Source organism: Macrotis lagotis, chromosome 8 (assembly GCF_037893015.1).
Source record: "Macrotis lagotis isolate mMagLag1 chromosome 8, bilby.v1.9.chrom.fasta, whole genome shotgun sequence".
Lineage (NCBI taxonomy): Eukaryota > Metazoa > Chordata > Mammalia > Peramelemorphia > Peramelidae > Macrotis > Macrotis lagotis.
The window spans coordinates 14,760,383-14,779,216 of record NC_133665.1 but is presented as its reverse complement, the minus strand read 5'-3'; the positions used below and the strand labels follow the sequence as shown (position 1 = coordinate 14,779,216).

The following is an 18,834-nucleotide window of genomic DNA, read 5'->3' as shown; positions in this document are numbered from 1 at the left end:
TCTTACTAATTTATGTTTACTTGTATCTATTCTTTTTTTTTTTTTTGAGATTGAGGTATATCTATCTTTATACCTTACGCTCTCTTTTCTTTTTACAAAACAACATCAGAGGAGAAAATGTGGCAAATAGGTCAGGCACAAGGTAACAGAGCCTATGTGGCAGGAGTACAGGTACCAGATGAGGAGGATAAAAATATTACAGTCAAAACAGGGTGACCCCACTATTAAGTAATGAAATAGGTTCCTCTCCAAACTCCTCTGGAGGTGGCCACAATACCTGCCTAGATTAGAGTGAGCTTGGTGGTGGTGATGGGAGGAGGGGGGGGTAGGGCAAGAACCCCTCCGAAACCCCACTCCCAGTCAGCAGCAGTGCCACTTCCCCAAGGATCAGTCCTTTGGAGTCAGACAATTTGGAAATGATCTTGATTCCCAAGTTTGGCGATGAAGAACCCTTCCTCAGAAGGACACAAGATGGGCTAATAAGGGCTAGACAGGTGAGAGCTAGAAAGGACTAGAGTTCTTCTAGGAGAAAAGAAGCCCAGGGGAAAACACAAGAAGCCTAGCTCAGCAGCCAATTAGCTTCTTGAGGAAAGCCTTATGCTGGTCTTCATCTTTGATGCCCACAAACTTGTCCACTATGACCCCATTCTTGATGGCCAGCACAATTGGCACAGCTGAAACCTCATACTCAATGGTGAGTTCTGTGTTGTCATCTATGTCCACCTTGGTCACCAGTACCTTCCCCTCCTGCTTTGCCACAATTTTCTCTAACCAGGACCCCAAGATCTTTCAAGGACCACCTCACCTTCTGCAAATGACCTATACTCACTGTGCATGATAATCCATAACTACTGGTATCTCATTGTTGACAACTCTGTCCAGAAAATAAGGTCCATCCTGGATGTTAAATGTAACTTTACAGATCTTGGTGGTGGAGAATGTCCAGGCCAAAACTAGAGACAGCTGTGGGTCTACCAGGGCTGCCCTGGTCTAGAACCTCAGGAGGAAGAGGCACCCAGTGATACTGAGGGAGCTTCCTGGAGATGACAGGGACCAAGAATCTCCAGAGGAACACTGACTGAGCCATCTCCCTGCAGCACAAATGTAGCCATGAGACCCAGAGAGTGAGCAGAGATCCTCTGCCCTGGGCTGCTTTGACCTGACCTGGCCTGGCCTGGCCTGGTCTGGCCTGGCTTCTCCTCTGCAGCTGCCTCTGCCCACTGAGGCCTGCCCAGTCTCCTATCTACTCTTTTTATATCTGTGTATACACACCCACACCCACACCCACTTATATGTTTGTATGTATGTATATATGTATCTTTGTATTGAGAAAAAGGGTTACCCACAGTTTGTCTTTATCAAGAGGTTTTTTGGGGGGGAGCATATTTATACAGTAGCATAGTTAGAAAAGGCTGGAATTTAGGTAGTTGGGCATTTTTGGTACTTGTCCATCAAAGAAGTTCCCCAATAGATTTTTAAGTTATGTCCATCAAGGGCAGAAGAATCCTAATCAATAATCTCATTAACTTCAGAAAATACTTCTCACTCTTGATGCTCTATCAGTTATGCTAAATGATCTTCACAAAGCAAGCATCCTTTCAAGCTGGAAAGGTTATTTTGATCTGGTCCTTTACAGATGATAATTTGTTTAAGAGACTTTCTAAAGTCAGTATCTCTCTTTTTTTTAATATGCTCTGATTAAAACAAAACTTTGTATAAAAGGCAAATTTCCAGCCACTTGTGTTACAGAAATATGAGTTTAAAATATGTAGGCAAAATTCATTGTTCATTGTATGTATATTTGTATGTATTGTCTCCCTGTTACTTATCATCTCCCTCTTATAGGAATTTTCATTTTTTTATTTGTATCCCCAGTGCCTGTTACCTACCAAGTACACTGTGGGCACTGAATAAATGCTCACAGTTTAATTGACTCAAACTAGATGTATGACTCAATTGTCATTTAAAATTTCTGAGTCTCAATTTTTTTCATTGATAAAAGTAGGATTATAATTCTTGTACTATCTCCTTCATTGGATTGTTACCAGGTTTGCCGAGTGTTTTTAACTTTAAAGCATCATATAAATGTGTTTAAAAGAATATCATTATCGTTTAAAAATAAGTCAAATGAAATATCAAGGTTCACATGAGTTCAGTAGCAATCTACCTCTGAAATTAAAAGCAATTTGGCTAAAATTGTTAAGGACAACATTCTGATAACCTTTTTTTTTTTGCAAGGTAAATGGAGTTGTGACTTGTCCAAGGTCACACGTCCATGTAATTATTAAGTGTTTGAGGTTAGGTTTGAAGTCAGGTCCTCCTGAAAACAAGGCCCGGTGCTCTATCCATTGCGCCACCTAGCAGCCCCTCTGATAACCTTTTAATGGTCTCTGTATCTTGCTACATGACTAATTCTCCTTTTTCTGACTATCTCCAGAATGATATTTTAATGGAGCTTCATGTGTGAAAATCATGATCATTAAAATAATAAGATTTATTAAGGCTCAAAACTGCAATCATCAGTGGGAGCACAAAAAATAAACAGTAATGTTCACTTATTTATTTATTCATTCATTAAGTCTGTGAGCAATCACACATGATTGGGAGTTTAGTAGAGCTAGGCTCTCAGAGGCTTTTGGGGGGAATATATTTATATAGTGGCATAGTCAGAAGGTTGGGTCTTTAGTAGTGGTGATTTTTGGTACTTGTCCATCAGACAAGTTCCCTGATATGTATCAGTATGATGAATAGGATAGTAGAGATCTTATCTAGGGAAGAATTCAGTTTGGTTAGCTTTTGTTCTACCCACTTTCCTAAAGGTAAATGACTGGAAAAGTTTTTAAAACAGAGATAATATTTCTATTTTCAATTTTGCTTAAAAGAAGGTTTTAAATATGCTTTTACATATTTCAGTTCAAGTAACTGGAATATTGTTGTTGAAGTAGCTTACCATTTCCTTCTCCACTGTGTTTCCATTTTCATTTCAAAATGACCCCTTTCTCTTATTGATTTCTTTGAAGTATAAACTTAATATTGCTAAATTAAAAGATATGCACTGAACAATGAATTTGGGGATATAGCTCTAAATTGTTTTCAAGAACAGTTGGAGCATTTCATACTTCTATTAGCAACATATTCATATGTTTATCTTTAAATACCTCCTCCAAAAATTGTCATTTTTTAAAATTTTTTCTAATCTGATGAGTGTGAGGTAGAGCCTCAGAAATGTTTTAATTTGCACTTCTCATTAAAACAATTCAGAATTAACACCTCATTCCTATTAGATTGATCAATATGGCAGAAAAGGAAAAGGATACATGTTGGAGGGGATGTGAAATAATTGGTATATTAATGCATTATTGATGGAACAGTGAACTGATTGAACCATTTTGGAGAACATTTTGGAACTATGACCAAAGGGTTATAAAGCTATAAAATGGTGCATACCCTTTGATCTAACAATACCTCTACTAGGTCTATAGCCTAAAGAGATCATAAAAAGGGGGATTATAGTGGCTCTTTTTGTATTCACAAAGAATTGGAAGTTGAGAGATGTCCATCAACTGGGAAATGACTGAACAAGTTGTAGTACATGAATGTAATGGAATATTATTTTTCTAGAAGAAATGATGAATAGGCAGATTTCAGAAAAACCTGGACTTGATGAACAGTTGTGGAGTGAAGTGAGCAGAACCAGAAGACTGTATACAGAACCAACAAGATGATAGGATGATGAATTATGATAGTGTTTTCTGTAGTCAATAGAGAGCTATTATGTTCCCATGACCACAAGACACAACTGGAGAAAAAGAGAATGAACTAAAATATCTATAAGCAATGCTCCCAAAACACGACTTGGGCATAAATTCAATTGAATTTCTGGAAGAAATGAAGCAAATTTTTTTTCCCCCTAATCTTGCTTCCTTCCCCCCACCCTACCACAGAAGGCAGTCTGTTAGTCGCTACATTGTTTCCATGGTATACATTGATCTAAGTTTAATGTGATGAGAGAGAAATCATCTTTTTTTTTAGTTTTTTTAGTTTTTTTTTTTAGTTTTTCCAAGGAAGTGGGGTTAAGTGGCTTGCCTAAGACCACACAGCTAGGCAATTATTAAGTGTCTGAGGCCAGATTTGAACTCAGGTACTCCTGACTCCAGGGACGGTGCTCTATCCACTGTGCCACCTAGCCACCCCAAGAAATCATATCCTTAAGGAAGAAACATAAAGTATAAGAGATAGCAAAATTACATAAGATAATGGCTTTTTTTTTTAAATTAGTGGTAATAGTCTTTGGTCTTTGTTCAAACTCCACAATTCTTTGTCTGGATACAGATGGTATTCTCCAACACAGATACCCCAAAATTGTACTTGATTGTTGCACTGATGGAATGAGCAAGTTCATTAAGGTTGATCATCACTTCCATATTGCTGTTATGGTGTACAATGTTCTTCTAGTTCTGCTCATCTCACTCAGCATCAGTTCATGCAAATCCCTCCAGTCTTCCCTGAATTTCCATCCTTCCTGGTTTCTAATAGAACAATAGTGTTCCATGACATACATATACCATAGTTTGCTAAGCCATTTCCCCAACTGAAGGATATTCACTTAATTTCTAATTCTTTGCCACCACAAACAGGGCTGCTATGAATATTTTTGTATAAATGATATTTTTACCCTTTTTCATAATCTCTTCAGGGGTATAGACCCAGTAGTGCTATTGCTGAATCAAAGGGTATGGCATTTTTGTTGCCCTTTGAGCATAATTCTAGATTGCTCTCTAGAAGGTTTGGATGACTTCACAACTACAGAAACAATGTATTAGTGTCCCAGATTTCCCACATCCCTTCCAACATTGAACATTGTCCTTTCTGGTCATACTGGCCAGTCTGAGAGTTGTGAGGTGGTATACCTCAGTGATGCTTTAATTTGCATTTCTCTAATAATTAGTGACTTAGAACAAATTTTCACATGACTATGGATTGATTTGATCTCCTCATCTGTAAATTGCCTTTGCATATCCTTTGACCATTTGTCAATCGGGGAAATGACTTGTGTTTTTAAAAATTTGACTCAGGCAGAGAGAAGTGAGCTGCGAGTCCAGAGGGCAGCGCCTGTTCAGAGCTCCCTACCACCCCTGCCCGCAGGAGCAGCAGAGCCAGACCGCCAGCGCTACGGCCCGTTGGAACGCCTACATCGCCAACCTCCTGGAGGACCGGGCCTGTCAGGATGCGGCCAGAGTCGGCTAGAAGGACTCACCCTCAGTCTGGGCCGCCGTCCCCGGGAAAGCCTTCGCCAATATCACGCCAGCTGAAGTAGCTGTATTGGTTGGCAAAGATCATTCAACTTTCTTCGTAAATGGGCTGACGTTTGGGGGCCAGAAATGTTCAGTGATCAGGGATTCGCTGCTGCTAGATGGAGAGTTCACCATGGACCTGAGTACAAAAGAGCACTGGGGGTGTGTTGGGGGCGGGGGGAAGAGGCTTGGCAGTCGCTTAGCGGGGGAAACATAATCACCTTATAAGGGAATGTTACAGAACTCGGCCCCTCATTGGGTAAGAGTTCATGGGAGGGAGGACAGAGGGGATAAAAGTGTCTGCTGAGAGGTTGGGCGGGAGCGGGATGTGATCACAGAAGAATAAAGACTCATTATCCACCTCAGGCGCTCTGTCTGGTTCTTCCCCCATCAAAGAGTGGGGGCCGGAGGTACCCCGAAGACTCATCATGCGTTGGACTGGTGAGTAAGAGGACGGACTAGCATAAAGAAGCCGGCGTTGTAAATAAAAACCCGGCAAGTGGCACCCGGAACAGGGACCTGATTTTGCTAGGGAACGTCTGAATCCGCTGGTCGGATTCTCCAGACAGCCTCGGTCGTTTCTGACCGGGAGGAAGGAGAGGGCGTTTACTCTCAGATATTGCCTGAAGGACATATCCCTATTGTGTTGACTATGCTTCCTTTCTCTTCCCTTTCTCCTTCTGCTCTAATCACGCTCCTTGCCGTGCTGGCCTGTCTGATTGTGCCCTGCTGCCTCCTTCTCTTTTGCCGAACGGGAACTTTCCAGTTCTGCCACCTGTTAGGATTGCAGCCTCAGCTAGTAGACAGCATGGGGGGCCGGAATAGTATTCCCGCCTTTCAGCCGGAGGAGAAAGGGGTCGTTGCAGCGCAGCTTTATAAACTCTGCGCTAAGCATGGCTGTAAATTACCTATCAAGACGTGCCGTGCTTTTGTTGAGAATATCTGGAACATCTGCCCTTGGGTGCAACATAGTGGGATCCAACCAGGTAAATGGAAGGTGGTAGGGCAGCAGATGGCCTCCTATGATGACACCTACCCGGGAAAACTGACCCCTGAGGATTTTACAGTGTATAAGATAGTGGATGCAGCCCTGCATCCCCAGAAGGTGACTTTGGCACGACCAATCAGCACTCAGGTGGGTAGCTCGTTGGCGGGATCGGATTCAGAGAGCTCAGAGGAAGAGGGAAGGCCACCCCCTCCCCTGTATCCATGGGAGGAACTTAGAAGAAACAATGGGGGAACAAGGGGCCCCCAGGGAGAAGAAAATGCCGCATGCCCCTCCTTACCGAGACAGAAAGAAAAGGGGGAGGGCGATGAATGTGGCACACTTAGAGATTCAGGGCCGGAAGTTTCCGAGCGCGGGAAGGGAGGGGTGCAAACAGTCCTCAGGGGTGGCAGGAAGAGGAGCGTGAGTAGGTGGGACCGGGAGGCTGCTGACGAGGAGGGAGAAGTCCGCGCTGATTGGACAGCTGCCGCGCCCCAGACTTGGCGGCCCAGCCAGGAAACAGAGGCAAAAAATCCCCCGTGTTCCTTGTCCGCCCTTCAGAGATCCCCTCAAGGGCTCTGCCCATCCGGCCTACTTGCCGCGAGTGCCTCCATAGCAATAGAGAAAGGGGAGGAGGTGGACTGGGATGACTGGGGCCTCTACCCGGTATTTACGGACCCCCTTACCGGAGCCCGAGACTACCGCCCTGTCCCTTTTAAGATGCTTAAGGAACTTAAGGAGGCCGTGACTAAATACGGCCCAAGCTCCCCTTATGTAAAAAGACTGATGCAAAACCTCTTCGCTACGCACCCTTGGACCCCTGCTGACTTTGACGAAATTGCAGCCGCGTGCCTGGATGCCTCCTCATATTTAGCTTTTAAGGCTCAGGCCCGCAGAGAGGCCTCTAAGCTGGCAAAATCCCGGGGTTATACTCCCCTGGATTTAGCCATTGACCTCCTGTGTGGAACTGGAGCCTATACTGACCCTGCTGTTCAGGCCCGGTATGGCCAGTTTGAGCTAGAGACTGTTAAAGAAACACATGTTGCAGCTTGGGATAAGATTGGAGCCATGAAAGGGGGGAGAGCCACACAGAAGTTGGTTGGGCTGAAGCAGAGAGCAGATCAGACACCCCTCTCATTTGTGAACGAGGTTAAAGAGACAGTGACTCGTATAATGGGAGACACCCCGGGATCTGATCTACTTATGAGACAATTGATTAAAGAGGGACTTCGCCCCAAAGGGATCGCAGCCATTAGCAGCCTTCCCCCCAACGCTTCATTAGAAGAAATTGTTGACAAATTGCTGGACATACCCAGCGAGGATTCAATTCAAGCCTTAGTGACTGCCATGGAGAACCGGGAGGATAGCCTCCTGACCGCCCTTCGCGGTATGCAGGTGAGACCCACCTGTTTTGGGTGCGGAAAGCCAGGGCACCTCAAAGCACAGTGCAGGCAGCGGCCCCCCTCCACTTCAGTTCCGACCTGTTATTCCTGTGGAAAGCCAGGTCACATAGCCAGGTTCTGCCTATCCAAAGGGAAGTCGGGAAAAGGGAAAGGGAGGGGCCCGGCCGCGGGGCCCCCCCCCCCCCGTGCTCGAAGACAGCGGCCCCATCACTGTGACTATCCCTGTGAGGGTTGACTATAGAGAAGGGACACAGCAGAGAGAGATCGGGCCTTGGGAAACCTCGATGATTCCCATCGAGCTAAATATTTTCCCAGCGTTCATCACAGGGGCTGAGAGATGTGTGGACTTAGTCACCCATACCCAGGTCATTTTTGGTCCCGGAAGTCCCACATCCGTAAGGGTCACAAACCCCCACCCCTTTCCCACCTTGGTAAAACAGGGCCAAGAGGTGGGAAAGGCGCTGCCCTTGTGGACCCCTCCTGCTCATGTGAACTGGGTCCACCCGGTCAGCTCTGGGCGACCACTGTTAACCGTCACGGTGGAAAATCAGAAGCTCGAAGGGATAATTGACACTGGAGCCGATTGCTCTGTCATAAATAGGGGACAGTGGAGGCGCGAGTGGCCACTCCTACAGAGCCCTCAAGCAGTGACGGGGGTGGGGGGCAATAGATCTGCCATGAAAGCAGCACACACCTTACAGTGGTCAGCTTTGGAAGAATCTGGACTCTTCACCCCACTGTGCCTACCCGACCTCCCTTATGCATTATGGGGTAGAGACATCTTGAGCCAGCTTAACCTGACACTTGCCACCCCTGATAGCCTGCGGGGAAATTAATTGGGGCCACTCTAGAGATGAGCTTTTCCCCCAGAATAACATGGATTAATAAGAAACCTATTTGGGTTGAGCAGTGGCCCCTGACAAAAGAAAAGCTCATCGCCCTCACAGACATAGTAATGACCCTCCTGCGCGAGAACAAAGTGGAACCGTCCCTTAGCCCGTATAACTCCCCCGTCTTTATCATAAAAAAGAAAGGGGGGAGTTGGAGAATGTTGATTGATCTTCGGGCAGTAAATGCCAACATGGTACCCATGGGGACCCTCCAACCTGGTCTCCCTATGCCCACTGCAGTCCCGCAAGGGTGGACTATTATAGTGATTGATGTTAAAGACTGCTTCTATAGCATTCCCCTCCACCCGGAGGACAAAGAAAAATTTGCCTTTTCCCTCCCCGCGATCAATTTCCAAGCCCCCAGTAAACGTTATCAGTTCACCGTCCTACCGCAGGGAATGGCCAATAGCCCCACCCTGTGCCAGCTTTACATGGATACTCTGCTACATCCTATCAGAAAAGAATTCCCGAATTGCATGCTCATACATTACATGGATGATATCTTGATTGCAGCACCTTCTGTGACGGGGGCTCGGGCTTGCTTGCAACACACCACCCATGTCCTCCGCAAGAAGGGGCTTCACATAGCCCCGGAAAAGGTACAGATGGATTTCCCCTATGATTACTTGGGGCATAGGATTTTTCCGGGAAAGATTAGTAGGGCACTTCCTCCGATCAACGTCGAGGGATACACTACTCTTAATGATTTTCAGAGGCTTGTTGGCGCCATACAGTGGCTGCGTCCCGCTATGCCCCTCCCATCCTCCTTAATGCAACCTCTATATGATGTCCTTAAAGGCGACTCCCATCTGTCATCCCCTAGAAGTTGGACCCCCCCAGGCAAGACAGGCGCTCTCAGAAATTTTCCGCAGAACCTCTTCCTTCTTGGTTCAATACGACCCGGAGTCGCCTGTCCTCTTCCACACACTGGGGGACAGTTCCCTGGGCTGGGGATGTTTATTCCAGAGACATGGATGCCTTGAATGGCTATACCCCCGGACCACTAAGAGCATCATCCGGGACCGGTGGGAGGCCCTGGCCTTATTTTGCCTTCAGGCCTCAGAGCGATGCCAGCGTCTCTTTGGCCTCTTGCCTGTCCTCAACTTTACCCTCCCAGAGGAGGTGACCCACTCGCTAGTTGATAGATCTATCGCTTGGGCCACTGTCCTGACTACCCTCTCTCAGACCAGACTCACGCCACCTCCCGTGGTTAGAGTGTTCGCTGAACTGCACCTTTCCCGCCCGCGCCCTCTAGTGTCCCCAGAACCAGTGACCAGCCCTAATGTCTTCACTGACGCTACCAGGTTGGGCCGTGCTGTGGTCCATGACCCTGCTAGACCCGCCACCTGGATTTTTGATACCCCCTTTGACTCCACTCAGAAGAATGAACTATATGCTATACTTCAGGCGTTCCGTCTCTACAGAGACACCCCTTTTAACCTTATTACTGACAGTATGTATTGTGCCATGCTAATCCCTCGTTTAGAAGATGCCTTCATTTCCTCGACTTCTTCCATTAGCCCACTCCTTATACAGCTGCAATCCTCCCTCCGTGATAGAAACCACCCCCTGTTTGTTCTTCACGTGCGCTCTCACGTTTCTTCCACCGGCCCCATATTCCAGGGCAATGCGGAGGCAGATAGGGCTCTCTTGTTAAACCTGTCCACACCTGCCCAGCTGGCACATGGTAAGTATCACTTGTCATCCAGGTCGCTCCGGCGCCTATACAGCATTCCCCGGAAGGAGGCTCGCCAAATTGTGCGCTCCTGCACTTCTTGTGCTCCCTTTAGACAAGCCCTCCCCGCGGAGGGGTCTAACCCACGTGGGGACGGCCCCAATGCTCTTTGGCAGATGGACATTACTCACCTGGGTCGTAAGTACATCCATGTCTCGGTGGACACCTTCTCCTCCTTCACCTTCGCCTCTCTACAGCCAGGAGAAGCGGTTAAACACGTTCTCTCACATCTATATGCCCAGATGGCTGTCTTAGGCGTCCCCTCGGCTATCAAAACCGATAATGGGCCCGCCTACACCTCGAGAGCCTTTGCTTCCTTTTGCAAAGAATTTTCCATTTCCCATTCCACCGGGATCCCTTACAATCCCACTGGCCAAGCTTTGGTAGAAAGAGCAAATCGCACACTCAAAACTACGCTCTTTAAACAGAAAGGGGGAGTTGGCAGGTCACTGACCCATTCAGACCTGTCTCAGGTACTATTTACCATGAATTTCCTACAAGTCAGGGATGACGGCACTACAGCCGCCCAGAGATTTTTCTCCCCAAAAGGACATGCTAAGAAAGAACCAACGCTCCTGCCCTCTCCCACCAAGGCCCTACCAGGCTCTAAAGTCATGTGGAGAGATGAAGAGGGAGGTTGGCATGGCCCTGTAACGGTAAAGAACAGAAGACAGGGCCACCTGTCATTTCATGCTGAGGATAAGATAGAAGAGCCAGAAAGATGGCTCCCTGTTTACAAGATAAGAGACCTTGATTAATGCCCAACCCTATGGGGTGAGAGGAATTTCTTCCTTTTTCAGGCCTTCTGATCGTTGTAGGGATCCTTGGAGGTGCTCCATCTGAAGGAAATCCGACATGGGGAATACTCCGAGTTATTCCCTCTCCCCTTCCGGTAGCACGGAACTCCCCGATCTACCCTCACCTGCTAGTGACCAATACATCGATGGGGCTCCCTTCTGCATATATGGACCCCGCTGAAGCACCGGTCCGGAACTCTTTCTGCTGGGACCTGAACAACTCCCTATGTTTCGACATCGGGGAAGAAAATCGGTCCTGGAACTTCAACTCCACAGGGCAGAACGATTTTAACTATAGCACTGCCCCGACTGACCCCTGCGTCGGCCTTTTCCCGCAGACGACTGTCAGCCCAGCAGGGACAAAAAAGGGGACCCAGCTCCGAGGCCTTCTGGGTTGGCGACCCCTGGTGAATCAAACTCAACGGGACTTCACGATTCCTCGGTGGGGCCCCTCATGTGTGGCCACAGGGGAAGACATCGAGGATCCCATACCATGGAGGGATTGCCAGATGGCGGGAGGATACCCCCTTGAGGGTGAACAAGGACGCTGATTCTGGGAATCACCCTACTTGTTGTCTGTTTCTGCCGCCTAGCTAGGCGACAGAGGGGCTATATGCTTCTTACTCAGAAAGCCTTCATGGCCATGGAGACGGGGGAGGATCCCCAAGTCTGGCTAGCCGCCATGCATGACATGTGACACCTAGGGGTAAGACGAGGTAAACCCCAAGACGGGCAACCTCTCCTAACCCAGCCACCTAAGACAGGCCCTGAGGGTGTCGGGCGCCTAGGACGGGCAAGGTCCTGGGTTGAAGGAGATGACCTAAGACAGGGTTCCTCGCCTCCGGCTATCAGAGGCCAGTAGAAATGACACCGCTTAAGGCTAACCTCAGCACCGCTTAAGGTCACACCAAGTGATAACCTTGTAAAACAGAAAGGGGGAGATGTTGGGGGCGGGGGGAAGAGGCTTGGCGGTCGCTTAGCGGGGGAAACATAATCACCTTATAAGGGAATGTTACAGAACTCGGCCCCTCATTGAGTAAGAGTTCATGGGAGGGAGGACAGAAGGGATAAAAGTGTCTGCTGAGAGGTTAGGCGGGAGCGGGATGTGATCACAGAAGAATAAAGACTCATTATCCACCTCAGGCGCTCTGTCTGGTTCTTCCCCCATCAAAGAGTGGGGGCCGGAGGTACCCCGAAGACTCATCATGCGTTGGACTGGTGAGTAAGAGGACGGACTAGCATAAAGAAGCCGGCGTTGTAAATAAAAACCCGGCAGGGGTGCTCCCACCTTCAACCTCACTGTTACCATGACTGTCAAGACGCTAGTCCTGCTGATGGGGAAGGAAGGTATCCATGGGGGAATGATCAACAATTATGAAATGGCTTGCCACCTTCGATGCTCTCAATACTGATCCTCCCTGCCCCCCCCTTTTTCTCCAAAGCTTCAGCACCATTTCCCTCACCATTTTGGGGGGGGCATTTCCCCCACCCACTTGTTGCTGCCAAAACTACACCTGGGGGGGGCCCAGGTTAGATGGACAGGTGTTCCCCCTTTCCTTTTGAACCTCCTTCCTGTGTGTACTTGGGAAGATTTTTTGGGGGGGCAAATTTTTTTGGTTTTTTTCTGGATACTTATATTGGAATATGAATAAAAGATTCTGCTAATAAAAAAATTTGACTCAGTTCTCTGTATATTTTAGAAATGAATCCTTTGTCAGAAATACTAGTTAATTTGTTTGTTTATTTACTTATTTTTAGGTTTTTGCAAGGCAAATGGGGTTAAGTGGCTTGCCCAAGGCCACACAGCTAGGTAATTATGAAGTGTCTGAGACTGGTTTTGAACCCAGGTACTCCTGACTCCAGGGCTGGTGCTTTATCCACTGCCACCTAGCTGCCCCGTTTGTTTTTTTAAAAAAGGATTATAATGCCTTTTATAAATGGGATGAGTGTTTGAGGGGAAAAAATTGGAAAAGAAATAAGAACTATGATAGAAAGAATTAGAAAGAGAATTAATAACTTGGTATAAAAGATACAAAACTTGACCCAAGCAATAAACTTCCTGAAAATTAGAATGAATCAAATAAAAGCCATGAGGCACTAAGAAATATCACAACAAAGTTAAAAGGTTAAAAAAAAATCAGTTGAAAATGTAAGATCATAGCCAAAACCATTGACACAGTGGATAGAAGAGCACAGGCCCTGGAGTCAAGAGAACTTGAGTTCAAATTGGACCTCAGACACCAATAATTACCAAGCTGTGTGACCTTGGACAATTCACTTAACCCCATAGTCTTGTTCCCCCCTCAAACCCCAAAACAAACAAACAAAAAGTCATTGGAGCAGCTGGATAACATTACCCTCCCCCCAAAAAAAATCCTCAACAACAAAAACAACAACAATGAATCTAGATATGTTGTCAGAAAAATATGTTTGGCTAAAGGTTTCAAGCAAAAATGAAAGAGTTCAATTAAAAGTTTGACTTTGACACAGAACAATTTAGGGACAAATAAAGGTTTTTTTAGGTATTGTTGTGGCTATCAGAAGCTCAAGAAAAAATATTAGCAGCAACAATAGCAACAGCACCCTACCATGAGGGAATAAGTAGTAAGGAAAGCTATAAGAGGCATGAGAGGTTATCTGAGGGAAATTACACTGCTCCAGAGCAGGTTGGTCTCCCAAAGGAAGAGGAGCAACTCAACTGAGGAGTAAGTTTTTAAAGGGGAAGGAAGATGAAATAATTGAGGTATATGTTGATGGGGACAATAATTCAGAGATCAGAGTTGATGTATTTAGGGAAATGTGGATGAGGGGCTCAAAGACTTAATTCTTTCAGGTTGGGCCAGGGATCTATTGTTTTGTTGATAGAGGCTTGTCTTATGCTTAGCAGAAGGAATTTACTGAGTTCTTGCCGGGGAGGGGCAAGAAACTTTTCTTAAAAAGTTCACTGGGGGCTGCTAGGTGACTTAGTGGATAGAGCACCAGCCCTGGAGTCAGGAGTACCTGAGTTCAAATCTGACCTCAGACACTTAATAATTGCCTAGCTGTGTGGCTTTAGGCAAGCCACTTAACCCCATTGCCTTGCAAAAAAAAAATTCACTGACTGGAGTTGTGAACTAATTCAAGCATTCTGGAGAGCAATATGAAACTATGCTTAAAGAACAATAAATACCCTTTGACCTAGGTCTATATCCAGAAGAAATTATAAAAAAATGGGAAAAGTCCCATATGTTCCAAAATATTCATAGCAGCTCTTTTTGTAGTGGTATAGAATTGGTAATTAAGGGGATGCCCATTAATTGCGGAATGGCTGAACAGATTATATATATGAAGTACTATGGAGTACTATATATGAAGTAATATGGAGTACTATAATTCTATAAGAAGCAATGATTGGTCAGACTCTAAAGAAACATGGCAAGAATTACAGGAACTGATGCTGAGCAAAGGGAGCAGAACCAAGAGAATATTGTATACATTTACTATAGCATTGTGAGTTGATGAATTTTGAGGGATGCAACTTCTTGTACACATTTACTATGACATTGTGAGTTGCTCAATTTTGAGAGAGGCAACTCCTTTTGATTCAGGGAAAAGATATAGAGAATTAATCTTAAAGACTGTTGAATCTTGTTAAAATGAGTGGAGGTTTCCTGCTCTTGAGATGTAAATTGACTAGAAGTAGAGAATTATGAATGTAACAGAAACAAAATTGTAATCTTAAAGACTGCTAAATCTTGTCAATTGGGTGAAGATTCCCATTCTTGAGATGTAAATCAACTAACACTGATTCATTGTTTAATATAAAATTTGTATCCTGATTTCCTTAGGCTTCACCCTCAACCCAATTCCGGGTCCAGTAAAGAGAAGGGAGTTTCCTTTTTGCCCTCTGGATGAAAGGCAAGACATAAAAACCTGGGTTGGACTCTGCTGAGGGCCCTCAGTCTTTTCTGACTGCTAGCCCAGTTAAGCTGCTCCTTTGTTTCTTTCTTTACCTACTATTTTCTTATGTGTTGTAACTTTTAATAAATTTTTATTTTCTTTCCATCCTTGCTTTCCCAGATCTAAATAATGATTCCTCACAGTCAGATCCAAACTCAAGTAGCCAGTGCCTACACTTTCAGTAGTTTAGAGAGCTAGGAAAACCCTGAGACACCTGTTATGGGTAATGCTATCCACATCCAGATGAAGAAAATAAAACAAAACCAAACAAAAAACTTACTACAGAATTGGAATGAATAATATGGTCATTTTTTAAAAATTTTTCTCTTATTTTTTTCCATTTCTGTCCCATGGTTTTCTTCCTTTTACCTTAGTCCTAATTCCTCATACAGACGATGACTAATATATATATAAACATGTTAAACTCAAATGTACATATACAATGTTCACTAGACTATTTGTCACTGAGGGGAGAAGGGTAGGAACAGAGGGTGGAAGGAAATTATGTAACATAAATATGTGTGTGGTTGAATGCTGAAAAACTTTCATAACATGTAATTGGAAAAACAAAATAAAATATCAATTAGAAAAAAAGTTCACTGACCTCATCTGGATAGCTTGGACAGAGGAACCAGATTAATTATGGAACATATTTCTCTTAACATTTCCTTTACTTCGATGTTTCAAGATTCTTAAAATCTCATAGAACAAGTGGGCAAAGTCAAAATAGATTACCTTCTGAAAGGAAATCCCCAAATGAAAACTCCCAAGCACAACATAGCCAAAATTCATAGCTTACAGGCCAAAGAAAAAATACTCTAAACAATGAGAAAGAAAGAATTTAAGTACTAAGGAGTTATAGTTAGGATCACTCATGATTTAGATGTCACATCTCTAAGAGGATCAGAGAGCTTGAAATGTGATATTCCAATGGGCAAAGGCTATGGATTTACAGCCAAGAATAACTTACTCAGCAAAACTGAATATGATACTATAGAGTGGAAATGGATCTTTAAAGAAATAGAGAACTTCCAACTATTTTGATGAAAAGACCAGAGCTGCTGAGAAACTTTGAAGTTCAAAGACAGGAATGATGAGTAACATAAAAAGGTAAACATGAATGAAGAATGAAAAAGGATTAAACAAAATATGTGTTTCCTCTGAATCCTATCATCATCAAGGTACACAGAGATGAACAGAGATCTAATTAGATAAGGCCTAGTAGTGATTCTGTCATTATATTAATGAACTTAAGAAAAGAATGGAGAGAACCTACTGCCATCTTGTCAAAAGAATTCCTGAGTACAGTTGTCAATGATCCCTACATGTAGTTGAGCCAGAAACATGACTAACATGTCCAGAATGACAAAAAAGACCAAGAGAGATTACTGAAGAAAAGCTATGTATCAGGAGCCAGTCCTCTTACACCACTGAGGTACAGATCTGCAAACTCTTCAGCAAAAATGACAACATAAAGATCATCATGATCCTAAATAAAGTGAAGACTGTATGTGGGTTCTGCTTTGTGGTTTACTACTCCAGAGCAGAAACTAAAAATGCTATGTGATAATGAATGGAATTCACCTGGGTGATCAAATCATTCACACTGTCCCTCATTAAAAGTGTTTAGCTTCTGACTATTGCCTCTCCTAATCCATCCTCCCTTCTATCACAGGATAGTTTTAGATGTATATTTAATTTAATTTTATTTTATTTAATTTAATTTTATTTTATTCTATGATCAGTAGAAAGATTGGCTTTCATTTAGTCCTTAAGAAGAATTGTGGAAAGGCCAATGTTTTCTCTCATGACTTACCTAGCTAGATCATCTTCCAATAAAGATGCAAGTATGTCTCTAGAAAAAGACAAAAGCATGGAGTAGTACACTGGGTACACTGGGCAACTGGGAAGAGAAAGGAAATTTAGGGGAAAATCTCTTAAATAATAAAGTTGAACAAGGAGACATCTATAAAAATAGAGGAGAAGGCAGGGAAGCAGCTGACAACTGAACCTCACAGTCATCTAAATTGGGCAATCAAAAAGAAAGTGGATGAGACTTTGAGGGAAGGTAGATGCAAGTTAGGTTTAGCACTAAACAAAACAAATTCTAAGGATATGCAAAATATTTATAGCTCTTTATGAGGCAATAAAAATGGGAATCTGAGGGGCTGCCCATAAATTGAGGAATAACTGCACAAGACTTAACATATAACTGTAATGGAATTGTGGTGCAATGACTAACCACAATTCCAAAGTACTTATGATGAAAATAATTTATCCACTATGAAAAGATCATTTGCAGATGAAGAAATGAAAGCTACCTACAGTCATATAAAAAAATTCTCTAAAACACTGTTGATTAGAGAAAAGCACATAGTTGTGAACTGGTCTGACCTTTCATTCTGGAGAGCAATTTGGAACTATGCCCAAAGAGCAATAAAACCATGCATACTCTTTGATCCATCAATACCACTACTAGGTCTGTATCCCAAAGAAATCCTAAAAAAGGGGGGAAGAAAGACCCACATGTACAAGAATATTCATAGCAGCTCTTTTTGTGCTGAAACACCTGGAAATAAATAACTGAACAAGTTGTAGTATATGAATTGTTCTATGAGAAATGATAAGCAGGCAGCTTTTAGAAAAACCTGGACTTAAATGAATAGATGCTGAGTGAAGTGAGCAGAATCATGAGAACATTGTATACAGTAACAGCAACATTATGAGATGGTCAACTATGATAGACTTAGTTCTTCTTAGCCATATGGTGATCAAAGACAAGACTTTTGCTAGAAAATACCATACACATTCAGAAAAGGAACTAGGAATCTGGATGCAGATCAAAGCATTCTATTTTAAAAATGTTTTTAGACTTTCCTTCTTGAGCCTTTTCCCTTTTGTTTTGATACTTCTTTCACACCATGACCAATATAGAAATAAGTATGACATGGTTATACATGTATAATCTATATCAGGTTACTTGCTATCGTAAGATGGGGGGGAAGAAAGGATGGATGGTAGGGAAAAAACTTTTAAAAATGAATGTTGAAAATTATCTTTACATATAATTGGAAAAAATAAGTAAATTTAAAAAACAAGATCACCCCACATTCAAATTGACTAATAGGACAGAAAAGGAAAATGATAAATGTTAGAGGGCATGTGGGAAAATTTGAACACTAATGCACTATTGGTGGAGCTATATATTGATCCAACCATTTTGTAGAGCAATTTGCCCAACAGGACAAAAACTCAAAAAGTTTTAAAGTCATGCCTTTGACCTAGTAATAAAACTGCTAGGAGATTTAAAAGGGGGGGGGTAGGAACACCTATTTATGCAGCAATATTTATAACAGCTCTTTTTGTGATGGTAAAGATTGAAAACTGAGGGAATGATTGAATAAATTGTGGTATATGATTGTGATGGAATTACTATTATGCTATAACAAATGATGAGTTGGGATGTTGGAATTATATGAACTGATGCAAAATGAAGTGAGCAGAACCAGGATAATGCTGTACACAGTATGATGATCAACTGTGAATGACTTAGCTTGTCTAAGCAATATAATGATCTAAGACAATTCCAAAGGACTCATGATAAAAAAAATACTATTCACCTCCAGAGAAAGAATTGATGGAATCTGAATGCAGATCAAAATATACTATTTTTAATTTTTTTTGTGTGCTAGTTTTTTTTTTTTGGTTTGTGTTTACCTTCACAACATGACTAATGTGAAAATATATTTTAAATGACTGTACATGTATAATCTTATATCAAAATTGTTTAT

The 18,834-nt window shown here is 43.4% G+C and overlaps 2 pseudogenes; one reads left to right on the top strand and one right to left on the bottom strand.

Annotated features, from left to right (window-relative positions):
• Nucleotides 1–564: 564 nt before the first annotated feature.
• Nucleotides 565–1,087, bottom strand: LOC141494713 (thioredoxin, mitochondrial pseudogene; annotated as a pseudogene).
• Nucleotides 1,088–1,110: 23 nt separating this feature from the next.
• LOC141495124 (profilin-1 pseudogene) lies at nucleotides 1,111–12,516 on the top strand (annotated as a pseudogene).
• Nucleotides 12,517–18,834: the final 6,318 nt, after the last annotated feature.